This window comes from Engystomops pustulosus, chromosome 4, assembly GCF_040894005.1.
Source record: "Engystomops pustulosus chromosome 4, aEngPut4.maternal, whole genome shotgun sequence".
Classification (NCBI taxonomy): Eukaryota; Metazoa; Chordata; class Amphibia; order Anura; family Leptodactylidae; genus Engystomops; species Engystomops pustulosus.
In genome coordinates, this window is record NC_092414.1 from 129,294,571 (window position 1) to 129,308,386 (window position 13,816).

Consider the following 13,816-nt stretch of genomic DNA (forward strand, 5'->3'; position numbering starts at 1 on the left):
CAGTGCCTAGACCCCCTCGCCACGGGCAGCCAAATTATATTTTGATAAAGAAGTGCTTGTCCAACTACCTCTGCTGACTGCAGGTTGCATATGAGATGGGTGGACCTGGCTGGTGACTTGTCATCTGGAGTCACCTCGTTATAATAATTATATTCCGGGTGTCCATCATGTCATCTACTTCCACCCTCTCTCTCCATCACTACCTCTCGACCTGCCTGTTTTCCAGACTCTTCCGTCGTTGGAGGTGTGTGCATATACTGAATGGGTGTGTATATATGTTGTATATTTGTGTGTATGTTGTATATACTGGATTTGTGTGTATATGATGTATGTGCGTATATGTCGTATATGCTCGAATTGTGTATATATATATATATATATATATATACATATATATATATGTTGTATATTATGGATGTGTGTGTATATAAATGCTATCTGTGTTTATGTTGTACTTACTGGATGTGCGTTTATATATGCTGTCTATCTGTGTGTATGTTTTATATACTGGATGTGCGTGTATATATGCTCTACATTTGTGTGCATGTTGTAAGTTAAACGCCACATATGACTGTACCCTCATACTTCTACTGAAAGTACTACTTGACTGCAATGACCTGCAGGGGTTACCCAGCCTACTCAAGAAGATTATGATCATGCTACTTTTCCTGCAATTCAGAATTAAGTATTTCAGTGCTGTAGCAAGGTATGAATGGAGTACATTTTCACAATTTCTAAAATCCGACGAAAGTGCGATCCGCGGGACCCTTAGTAAATAAGCCTCAATGTCCCAAATATATCAATAGTAGTGCAAACTGCCTTAGTTCGCTAAATAATCCAATAATCCAATAGTTGCACGCTCTTAGTAAATCTGGTCTGTTTTCAGGATGTGAACACAGGTGCACCTTTTTTTTGGTACACTTTGCTTTATGTTGTTGTGACAGAATTGTGGCGCAGATTAGTAATAACTGTGTCACAACCACAGACTAAGTGCCACCACACCCATTTAGGAGCACAGTTTTCTAAAGGTTCAGACAAAGTACTGTATAGACTTGAGTGTAGCCCTTGTTTTTCAGCACAAAAAATATGCTGAAAAAACTTTACTTGGTCTATACTTAAGTCTATAAAAAAATAAACTTAATACTCACCTTACCGATACCCCCGCTATATGCTGGGCGGCATGTGCTAGCTGGCTATATGCTGGGTTCCTGGGCTGGCTGGCTATATACTGGGGGCATGGGTTGGCTATTTTCTTGGGACACGTGCTGGCTTTAGCAGCAGCCGCCTGGCTCTGGCCACTAAAATTAAGTTTACCATCCACCAATACCCCCAAGTATTTTTCAACTCCAGTTTTACTAAGTAATTGACTGTTTAGAACTTAATTATACTTTTTGTTTCCAAGTGCAAAACTGTAAAATTATCTACAGTAAACCTCATCAACCATTTCTCTGCCCACTCCTCAAGCTTCCACATATCCCTCTGTAATGCTAAACTATCGACCTCAGTATTTATTAATTTACACAGCAAATATTGAAACTTGACTGTGTAAACCCACTAGAAGGTCATTAATAAAAATATTAAAAATAAGTGGCCCCAATACAGACCCCTGTGGCACTCCACTGTTAACATCAACCCAATCTCAGAATGTGCCATTAATGATTTTCCCCTAGTCCCAGCAGTCTCATTTTATATACCAACATTTTATATGGCACGGTGCCAAATGCCTATGAAAAGTCCAGATATACAACATCCACAGCCTCCACCAGGTCCAGTCTGGAACTTATTTCCTCATTGAAGCGAATAAGATTAGTCTGACAGGACCGATCCTTCATAAACCCTTGCTGATGCTAGGTTATAAGGTTATGTACAGTGAGATACTCCAGGATAATGGGGGAAGATATATATACTCCTGGAAAATGGGGGAAGATATATTGAGAGTGACTTATAGCATTAATTCAGGAGCTGCTCATAGCACCTGGAAAAGTCCCTACAAACCAACGCTGAAATGTAATTAGCTCATGTAAGTAAATGCTTCATCTTTATTGGACACTTCTTATGACAACCCCCCACCAGTGTCCATCAATTCTGAAATAATTATCTGCTTGCCTGTTTTTGTCTTTAAAGGGCACCTGTCATCAGGTCTGTGTCACTTGTCCTGTCACTACTACCTGTTGGAGCAGCTCACAAGGATCCCATCCCAGCCTTTATCTAGTTATTTCCTACATTATTCATTGTAAAATCATCTATTCTTTATCATATAAATGAGGCTGGTCACATGGTCAGAGGCAGTGATGTCACCCCTGTTACCCCTCCCATCTCCTCCCCCTGCTCATGTCTGTGTAATGTATAGTAAAGCATGGCTAGTGTGTGTGCTGCATCTGCTGACATGCTGCATCCTCCTAATATACAGGTGAGAGACACAGACATCAGCTACACATGAATCTGACATGTTCTGCTGTAACATGGCTGCAGCCTGGAGCTGCTGTATCTCTCCTAAACACACACACATGCACACACAGGCTGCAGGGGGCGCCAGCACCAGGAAGCACATCATTATACAGCCTCACATCATTATACAGGCTGTCAGTCATGCACTGGGGGTGTGGCTGTGCATCCCACTCATGAATAGAGTGGACAGCTTGAATATGCTAATGCTTCATTGGACATTTCACAGGTCATTTGCATACAGCTTTAGGACCTCATTGCTTAGGTTTACAGGCATGTAGAGGGACAATGAAGGGATAGAGGCAATGCTCTCTAATGGCAGTTTATGAAAATATATTTAGTTTAGGGGGGTTATTTTGCATGACGGGTTCTCTTTAAGGCCTATCTATGTAATATAATCAATTATTTAATAAACAAATTGAAGAAATTTTAAGAAATAAAAAACAGTTCTTTTAGATACAGTATTGAAGAATGTCAAAGTATTCCATAAGGATATGTTTCTTATTGGCTGTGAATATACTAAAGTACAATAGAAACACCTCTTCCTTTCCTAGTATACAGCACTTTACAGTAAATCATTATAAACAGCTGCAGGGAATCTCCTTGGTTGCATAATGGATTATATTTCCTCAGAGCTCCGTCAGCTGAGAGCTAAGTGGGGAACAGCTGATGTGACCCTGGTGGGGACAACATTAGTAATATGCTGTTATTGCTGGCATAATGCCTTTACCATATAAAGATAGGTGGCAAATTTATCAAAACTGTCTAAAGGAAAAAAATAAGTTGCTTAATTTTAAAGCAACCAAACAACTTCTCATACTTAAACAGCACTATGTGAAATGGAAGTTGTGATTTGTTGCTCTGGGCAATGCAGGTAGGTTTTTTTTTTATAAAAAGAACTTAATGGTGTTAAGTTTATTATTTATTTATTATTAAGGCTTTACATTTTTTTCATCTTTTTGATCATCATTTTGCTTATCAAGTATTTTATTAACCGAAAGGATTTTCTAAATAAAATTAAAACCTTTATCATACATTTATAAAATTCAAGCAGTGCTGTACATTATGCTATGTATTGTTCACTATCTGCTTGTCGATTATCTTACTAATCAGATATACAATAAATCATATTATATTCAACACATTTATGTATAGACATATGATATCACTTCAGTTTGCCAATAATCTTGTTTATGTATTCCAAAAGCCATAACATTGGATTATATTTTCAACAGATTCCTTCAGGGATCAGGATTGTTACATCAGGATTGTTATATAGAACTGACGAGCAGACTAGCAGAACTCACTAGCAGATGTCTTCAGCTTCTGGCAGCACATCTGGACACTGAGCCACTTGGGGAGTCCCAGCCCCATGTCTGCACACGTTCTAAAAGCCTGCAAATACTTGTTTTCATGCAGAACTTTGCTGGGTCGGTATGTGGCCACCGAATGGATACATTAAGAGGTCTAAGAATCTGGATGTATCTGCCAGGACAGGTGGGCATGGTCTTTATCATACATGGGCATATAATAATCCCCAATCCCCCCCCCCCCCCCCCCCGATGTTTGTATGCATGCGTAATCTGTATAATGTGTGTTTGTGTGGAAAACCTATGAATCGAAAAGACCGTCACGTCGATCCGTAGGTTTTCGTGTTGCAGGAGTTTCTTGTGCAAGTGCGCATGACCGCATTCCGCGCTTGTCTCGAGACTCTACTGCTATAAGGAGGCTGTTCAGACGTCAGCATTTTTTTTATATGTTGTCTTTCAAGCTCTATGTCTCGGTAAGCTGTTTTGCTGGATTTCCAGCTTTCTTGTCTCTGAATTCCATTTTGATACTTATATGGTAGAAAAATATAATAAAAGGTTTTCTCATATGTTTGATATTTGTGATCTGGGATTTATAACAGAAATATTGTCTGTTTTGTTTAATCGTGGTTGGTAATGTTGACATGTCTGTTGCATGTTGAAATAGGGGTATATCTAGATCGTTAGTCATACACTTGTTAGCCATGATTAAGGGCGCTGTATGCGCCTGAAATGCGTAGGACTTTTTCACCTTTTTGTTGAGATGTGTTGCTGTGATTTTATGGAATTAAAATAAAGACTGAAGATTTTTAACCCACGTTTGTTGCAGAATGCCACGGTTTTCTTTCTTGTGTTCCAGTTATCGTAAACCACACCCATTGCCACACCCCCACCCTTGCTGTGGCTAATCCCCCTAGCGACCCTTCTAATACCCCCTTATGTAATTCAGCAACATATAATAAATCCCCCCCTTTAATTTTATGCTCCCTTTACTTTTGATCCCCCACTCTCTCTATTCTTAGAATGCCCTAGCTTTCTGTACTACAATGCCCTCCTCCTCCTCACACTGAGGCCACTCTTTTCCTCCTGTTCCCATTGTCGTTCTTGCACTCAATCTTCATATTGTGGCCCTGACCTCCATTCCCTTCATATTATGGTCCATGTCCTCCATCCCCCTCATATTGTGACTCATATCCTTCATCCCTTTCATATTGTCGACCCTATCTTTCATCCCCTTCATATTGTGGCTTTCAGTCCTTCATCCCCCTCATATTGTGGCCCCTGTCCCCAATCCCCCACTATCCCCCGTCCCCTCATATTGTGGTGCCCTGTCCTTCATCCCGCTCATATTGTGGCCCCTACCTTCCATCCGCTTTATATGGTAGCCCCTGTCCTCCATCCCCTGGATAGTGTGGCCCCTGTCCTCCTAGACTTGCTGGGTATTAAAACAAAAATAACCATTGTTACTTACTTTTCCCCATCCCCTTGCAGCAGTTCTGCTTCCTCTTCTTCTGCCTAGGGGAGGTGCTACCTCCCAAACATGTCTGGTGAAGAGAAGAAGCAGACCTGTGGAGGCAGCAGGAAGCTTATCCCACCTCCTGGTATGGATGCCTCGGCTGCTCTGCAGCTGTAGTGTGCCGGGACAGGGAGCAGAAGGTGAGACAAAGCGTGAAACGCCGGTGCTTTTAGAAAGTGGCGAAAAACCCACTTTACTCAATACTTTTTGATTCTATGGCTTAGCCACAGATAAATTCTCATAGAATGCATTATTTTCTTTGCTTATTATACCTACATTCAAGTAAAGTAATATAAATAGCAGGAAATACCTAGCACTTAACAGGCTAAGTGTAAGCTGTCATATAGAAGCAATCAGTATCACATTCCACTTAACTTAAAATAGTATTCATTGCAACTTGTCTGTTCTAGATCCCCATCTGTTACTGTGGTTTATGGCTAAAAATAAATTTTGAAAATGAGATTCCTGGAAATGTATAACATTTTCACATATGATGAACCCGACCTAAGAATCAACAAAGCTTCACTAGAGAACAGATTGCAAGGATTCCAGATTTTGCATGAAGCATTACTGAAACCAAATTCGTAATGAAATTGTCACAGTCTCATTTACATTTTTCTGCACATTGAAATACATGTGCAGTGCAGAGATGGCACAATAGCAATGTCTACAGCACCCTCAGCTGTAACATCGCAATGGCAGGGAGGAGTGTATTCACAAACTTAGGGTGTTAATGACTTGCCATGGCAGGGTCTAACGAAGACTACAGACTGTCACGGGTGCTCCTGCAATGTCCCGGGTCGCAGACGTACCAGTATGCCGCTATACCCCTGGCTGCCTCCTCACTCACCTCTGTAGTTTTTAAAGGGCCAGCAAGCCGATGATTGGCGCTGGCCGGCCGCCTCTCCCGATAAATATCCTGCCCTTCCTGTGTCCCCTGCCTGATCATTGTGCCTCATGTCTATGAGAAAGCTTTCCTATTGTAGTTCCTGAGTTGATAGTGATTTCCCTCTGTTACCTTGATTCCTGTTCCTGACTTAGATTTTCTGTCACCATCTGTGTCCTTCTGCCTTGTTCCTGACTCCTATCCTGTGCTACCACCTGTCCTCAGCTCCTGCCTGATCAGGCCTGATCAGGACCACGCACCTGTGGAACGACCTGGCAGTATCCCGCTGCATCAAGTCCAATGCACTTTGCGGCGGGCTCTGGTGAATACTGGGTGCCACTTAGACTCCGCTTCCAGATGTCGGCTTATGTCATCGCTTGCGGTGGTTCAGCGGGTCCACTACCTTAGACCCTGACACAGGGTGTGACGTTCCTTTGAGTCTAGAAAATGTGCATGTTTAAAGAGAATCTGTCATCAGATTTTATCCAATTAACCACTTGTCGCTGATGCCCTTTTTCCATTTTTTGCTCCACAAATTCAAAAATCCATAACTGTATGAGTGTTCGTTCTCGCTTAACAAATTGTACTGCCTAGTGATGGTATTTAAGCTAGAAATTGGTGCTATTGAAAATTCTAAATTTACCCATTTTGGGCAGTTTTAATAGATTTAGAATAATTAAAACCTTTTGTACATAAATAACAATTCTTCAATTTTTTCAGTTCAGGGTAATGGGGTGATTTAACCGGTTAAAGACCGGGCCCTTTCCTGTTTTTTCATGTCCATTTTTCACTCCCCACCTTCAAAAATCTATAACTTTTTTATTTTTACACGTAAAGAGCTGTGTGATGACTTGTTTTCTGCGTAACAAATTGCACTTCATAATGATGGTATTAAATATTCCATGCCATGTACTCGGAAGCGGGAAAAAAATTCCAAATGCAATGAAAATGGTGAAAAAACGCATTTGCGCCATTTTCTTGTGGGCTTGGATATTACGTCTTTCACTGAGCGCCCCAAATGACATGTCTACTTTATTCTTTGGGTCGGTACGATTAAGGGGATACCAAATTTGTATAGGTTTTATAATGTTTTCATACATTTACAAAAATAATTTTTTTGATTTTGCCAACTTCTGGCGCTAATAACTTTTTCATACTTTGGTGTACGGAGCTGTGCGTGGTGTCATTTTTTGAGAAATTTGATAATATTTTCAATGATATCATTTTTAGGACTGTAAGACCTTTTGATCACTTTTTATAGATTTTTTTAGATTTTTCAAAATGGCAAAAAAGTGCCATTTTCGACTTTGGGCGCTATTTTCCGTTACGGGGTTAAACGCATTGAAAAACCGTTATCATATTTTGATAGATCGGGCATTTTCGGACGCGTCGATACCTGATGTGTTTATGATTTTTACTGTTTATTTATATTTATGTCAGTTCTAGGGAAAGGGGGGTGATTTGAAATTTTAGGTTTTTTTATTATAATTTTTTTTTTTTAACTTTTTTTTATTTTTATTTATACTATTTTTCAGACTCCCTAGGGTACTTTAACCCTAGGTTGTCTGATCGATCCTATCATATACTGCCATACTACGGTATGGCAGTATATGGGGATTTTCTTCCTCATTCATTACAATGTGCTATCAGCACATTGTAATGAAGGGGTTAAAACGAAATAGCCTCGGGTCTTCGGCCCGTGAGCCCTCTCCATGCAGCGCGACGCGACCGCCGCCGTGAATACACGGCGGGCGGTCGTGAACCGGTTAAACTTTTGGGTCTGATCGCTCCTACCATATACTGCAATACAGCAGGATTTTTTTCTGTAGCAGTATACCACCAGCAGATTGTTACATATCAGGTTGAATGTCTCATAGACATTCCAGGCTGTCATTGGAAAGGATTGCCGACCCTCAATGACCTCACAGGCAGCAACGATTCTAGCCAAGACTGTGGCACACACTTGTTCCTAGTGCAAAAAACCCCTGGAATATTTGAAGAGGGCTCTTTATGGCACTGTGACGTACAGTTTGGGTCAGGGGCGCACCTACCATGAGGCGAGTTGAGAAACTCGCCACAGGCGGCAGCGCCTCCTGGTGGACGGAGGGGCGGCATCAGGTAGGTCACTCACCGCAGCTCGGCTGTGAACGTCCTGGCCGCCCCTCCTGCAGCCGCCTCCCGAACCGCCTCTCCAGGACCCTCGGCCCGCCTCTCCTGTCCGCGCGGCCTGCCTCTCGCAGCCATCCGGCCCGCCTCTGGCAGCCACCCGGCCCGCCTCTCCTGTCCGCGGCCCGCCTCTCCTGTTCGTGACCCGCCTTTCGCAGCCAACCAGCCCGGCTCTCCCGTCCGCGGCCCGCCTCTCGCAGCCACCCGGGCCGCCTCTCCCGTCCGCGGCCCGCTTCTCGCAGCCACCTGGCCCGCCTCTCCCGTCCGCGACCTGCCTCTCGCAGCCAGTCGGCCCGCCCTTTGCAGCCACCCGGCCCGCCTCTCCCGTCCGCGGCCCGCCACTCCCAGCCACCCGGCCCGCCTCTCCCGTCCGCGGCCCGCCACTCCCAGCCACCTGACCCACCTCTCCCGTCCGCGGTCCGCCTCACCTATCTGCGGCCCACCACGTAAGTATGTATCTATTTTATAGTAAGATGTGTGGGTATATATATATGTTTATATTCATCTGTATATACTGTATGGTGAGTGTGTGTATATGTGTACTGTATGACTGTATAGAAGTGTGTGTATACTGTATGTGTGTAGCGAGTGTGTGTGTTTATGCATGCTATATGAGTGTATATGCTGCATATTTGCTGTATATATGTGTACATGCTGTATGACTGTGTGTGTATATCTACATATACTGCCATATAGTATATTTTACATGGTGGTACACTGAATGTATCTATATTGCATGGCGGAACGCTGTATATAATATATGGTATATGGCGGCATGGTGTATGTATTATATGGTATATGGTAGCACGCTGTATGTATTATATGGTATATGGGGGCACGCTGTATGTATTATATGGTATATGGTAGCACGCTGTATGTATTATATGGTATATGGCGGCACGCTGTATGTATTATATGGTATATGGCGGCACACTGTATGTATTATATGGTATATGACGACACAGTGTGTGTATTATATGGTATATGATGACACAGTATATGTATTATATGGTATATGGCGGCACAGTGTATGTATTATATGGTATATGATGACACAGTGTATGTATTATATGGTATATGGCGGCACAGTGTATGTATTATATGGTATATGACGACACAGTGTATGTATTATATGGTATATGGCAGCACAGTGTATGTATTATATGGTATATGACGACACAGTGTATGTATTATATGGTATATGGCGGCACGCTGTATGTATTATATGGTATATGGTGGCACAGTGTATGTATTATATGGTATATGGGAGCACGCTGTATGTATTATATGGTGGCACAGTGTATGTATTATATGGTATATAGCGGCACACTGTATGTATTATATGGTATATGGCGGCACACTGTATGTATTATACGGTATATGGTGGCACAGTGTATGTATTATATGGTATATGGGGGCACGCTGTATGTATTATATGGTATATGGGAGCACGCTGTATGTATTATATGGTGGCACAGTGTATGTATTATATGGTATATGGTGGCACACTATGTATTATATGGTATATGGCGGCACACTGTATGTATTATATGGTATATGGCGGCACACTGTATGTATTATATGGTATATGGTGGCACAGTGTATGTATTATATGGTATATGGCGGCACGCTGCATGTATTATATGGTATATGGCGGCACGCTGTATGTATTATATGGTATATGGTGGCACAGTGTATGTATTATATGGTATATGGCGGCATGGTGTATGTATTATGTGGTATACGGCGGCACGCTGTATGTATTATGTGGTATATGGGGCACACTGTATGTATTATATGGTATATGGGGGCACGCTGTATGTATTATATGGTATATGGCGGCATGGTGTATGTATTATATGGTATATGGGGGCACGCTGTATGTATTATGTGGTATATGGGGCACACTGTATGTATTATATGGTATATGGCGGCACGCTGTATGTATTATATATTACATGAAGGACGCCGGATGTATTATATGGTATATGGTGGCACGCTGTATTGATTTTATATTATATGGCGGATCGTTTTATGTATTTTGTTCTTTGTGGTAACTTGCTGTGTATATTATATAGTGAACGGTGGCACACTTTATGTATTTTGCATTGCTTTATTTTCATATTAACCCAATATGATTGGGTCTGGTCCTGACGCTCCTTGATATATTACATATATGGATTGTGGGGGGGGGGGCGTCTTTCTATAGCTCGCCTCAGGCAGCAGAAAGGCTAGGTGCACCACTGGTTTGGGTGTTAAACTACTGGCCTCTCAGGTAGGGTATGAAATGTCCTTTCTAGAATTCCCTCTTTAATGTGAAATCTGAGATGATTTAAGTCCAGAGGTTTCTATATTCGATTCCAAGTAACATGGTGTCATATTAAAGATAGGAATCTCATCTGCCTTAGGTGTCAGGTTCTATAAGCCTCAGAACTGGAGATACAGACAGTCTCTAAAAATGATAACTCTAAGGCAAAATGTGACTTTTTTCTCCTCCTTTTCTCATGACTTTGGAAGCAAATTTTTGAGGTAAAGAGACAAGATTTTACATAAAATAGAGAACATTTCATAACCTACCTGAAGGTGTCAGTAGTTTAATGTGACATTTCACTGGTCCATTTGACTAGGGTCAGGAAGTGAGAGTTCTCCTTACAGAGATTTTGCCAATTAAGTCTTGTAGCCATTGATTCTTGGAAATATGCAAATAAGTTTTCCACCATGGGACAAGGAAAACAATGCCTCTTTTTACTACCTTGGCAGCCCCCTTAACATCAATCATGACTTCAGGAAGCCTAATAACATGATGTGGGATTAAAGCCTAACCAGTATATCTATTCCAGAAAGAAATTCCCAACTGTAAATGGCGCTGTTTCTACCTGGTTGCATCGCTTCAGTACACTGTAGGGAACTGGTTTGACTGGATCAGGGAGCTACAATATAGGCCGGTCTTCATTTTGAGCTCTCCATTGATGGACATTTTATGGGTATAATTTAAACCCATTTAGGTTTATTTATCATTATCATTATCGGCTCCTTGCGATAGATTTACTGCCCATCAGAATTATTAAAGTGGCTTTGGCCCTTTAAAAAATCTCTTAACAGTGTCTGGGATTTTAAATAATCACAAAATAATTGCAAGAAGAGTGAAAAAAATCAAAGCAGCACCAACACCAGCAGGGAAGTGGTATGACTATGTGATTTTTTTTTTTAATTGTGAGTCATACATTTTCTATTTATGTGGTGGGAAAAGGCACTTATGATTTTTAGCCATTAAAACCCCATTGTGATTTTTTTGCCAATTTTGTACTCCAAAAAGTCAGGAAAATCCTATGATAAATGTCCCCCATTAAGTGCTAATTTTGTGCACCCTATTGATAAAAAATATCCCCCACTCGACTAAAATAAGCACAAAACAATTGCGATATTCACAATTCTGTAGCAGAAGTTTCACTGACTAAAAAACAATTTCATCCACCTTAATGCAGACATGTATGTACATATTTAGGAGAATGCAATGGATGTTCAGTTGCATAAATTTCTGCACCAAAATCTGAAATGTCTTTATGCATCCTTATTCCATATTTAACAGAAAGTAATGCACTATACATGATTCTATAATGTAACCATGTATCCTATACACACACACACATATATATATATATATATATATATATATATATATATATATATATATATATATACATATATTTAATTTCAAGGTTATATTATGATCACACAGTTTTTGAAGGTTTGGGTTTCTATTACAGTTTGCAGCTGTGGGTCTGTGTCTGTTTAGCCACATTTAATGGAGTCAACTTGTAGCCACTAACTGCGGTTTCCATCACGGAAAGTGCAGCAATAACTGACATGAGATTTTTAAGGCACACCAAAATCCTTGTAAAAAAATGAAAGAAATAGATATGTTGCACTATATGGCTACTGACATAGAATTTATTATGTTAAGGAAAGTATTCTAGCTTTATCAAAAGAGCAAGATAAATAAGATATTATGTAGATCAAACATAAAGGAACTGAATTAGAAAAAAGTTGGTACTAAGAAATTCTGCGTGGGTTGCTTTATGTGTATATTTAAAGCGGTATTCCCATGAAGACAAGTTCTTATATGTACTCAGTATATCAAAATAACACATTCTCTTATTCACTGTTATTAACTAAATTGAAGCATTTCACAGATATGAGTCCAACCTGTCTCTATCAGTCCTGGTGTGCACAATTTCAGTCGCCCCTAGACACGACCCAGTAACTTCTCACTTAGGATCGGGTGCCATTTTGGATGATCGTGGAGATGAGTTTCTGTCTGTCTCTGCTGTGTGGCTGTAGCCACTCCCCCTGCACGGAGCTCAGAGACACTCACTGATTCACAGCCTGTCAGCACATTGTGAGCAAAGAGAGAGGCAGCAAACTATCAGCTACAAGGTGATAAGTGATCCGGAGGAAGAGGGAGGCAGGCACATATCTGTGAGAGGTAGAAGAGCCCAGAGTGTAAAAGTGTAAAATGTCAGCCTGTGTGTAATCATCTCATGCATCTTTGATCTGTCTCATCTCTCTTTTTATGTGTCAGTGTGTTAGTACAATGTAAAAAGCAAGATGAAAGTGTTTTTACACCTGTACCCTGATAATGTAACCACATTCTTATCCCTTAGAACTAGATAGATAATAGAGTAATGTGTCTGCTTAGAGAGGCCCCGCTCACACCCTGGGATTTTTCACTGAGCTGCATAGAGAGCGATAGGAGATAAAACAGCAATAAAACTGAGTAACATTGTAAAGTAAGGGGTTAAAATTATCTTTATTGTTTTAACATCACTAGAGGATTAAAATGTTAGAATTTTCTTTCCTGGGGAAAACCCCTTTAATTTTCTGCAACTTTTTGCAAAGGTGACAACTAGAGGCCATAAGTAGGTACTACAACAATTTAAAAATATTGGCAAAAATCGATATCTGCTTAATCGCCCATGTGCACAAATAGGTCACACCTAATAACAGATAAAAAGATGTAGTATGATGGCTTTGTTCTATCTTTTCCACCACTTTATCTTTAATTACACACATAAGCACAGATGGAAAAAGCAAGTAGAAGATTTGTACAATCTTTAATGAATTTTCCAAGGGTCATATATACCTTATATACTCGAGTATAAGCCTAGTTTTTCAGCACAAAAAATGTGCTGAAAAACCCAAACTCGGCTTATACTCGAGTCAAAAAAATAAATATATCTAAACTCACCTTTCCGGTGACCCCTGTATATCTTCTGTGCGATCTGTCTGGCAGCGGCAGCAGGCTATATACACTAGGGCAGGGTGCGGCAGGCTATATACACTGGGGCAGGGTCTGTCAGGCTATATACACTGGGGCAGGGTCTGTCAGGCTATATACACTGGGGCAGGGTCTGTCAGGCTATATACACTGGGTCAGGGTCTGGCAGGCTATATACACTGGGGCAGAGGCTGGCAGGCTATATACACTGGGGCAGA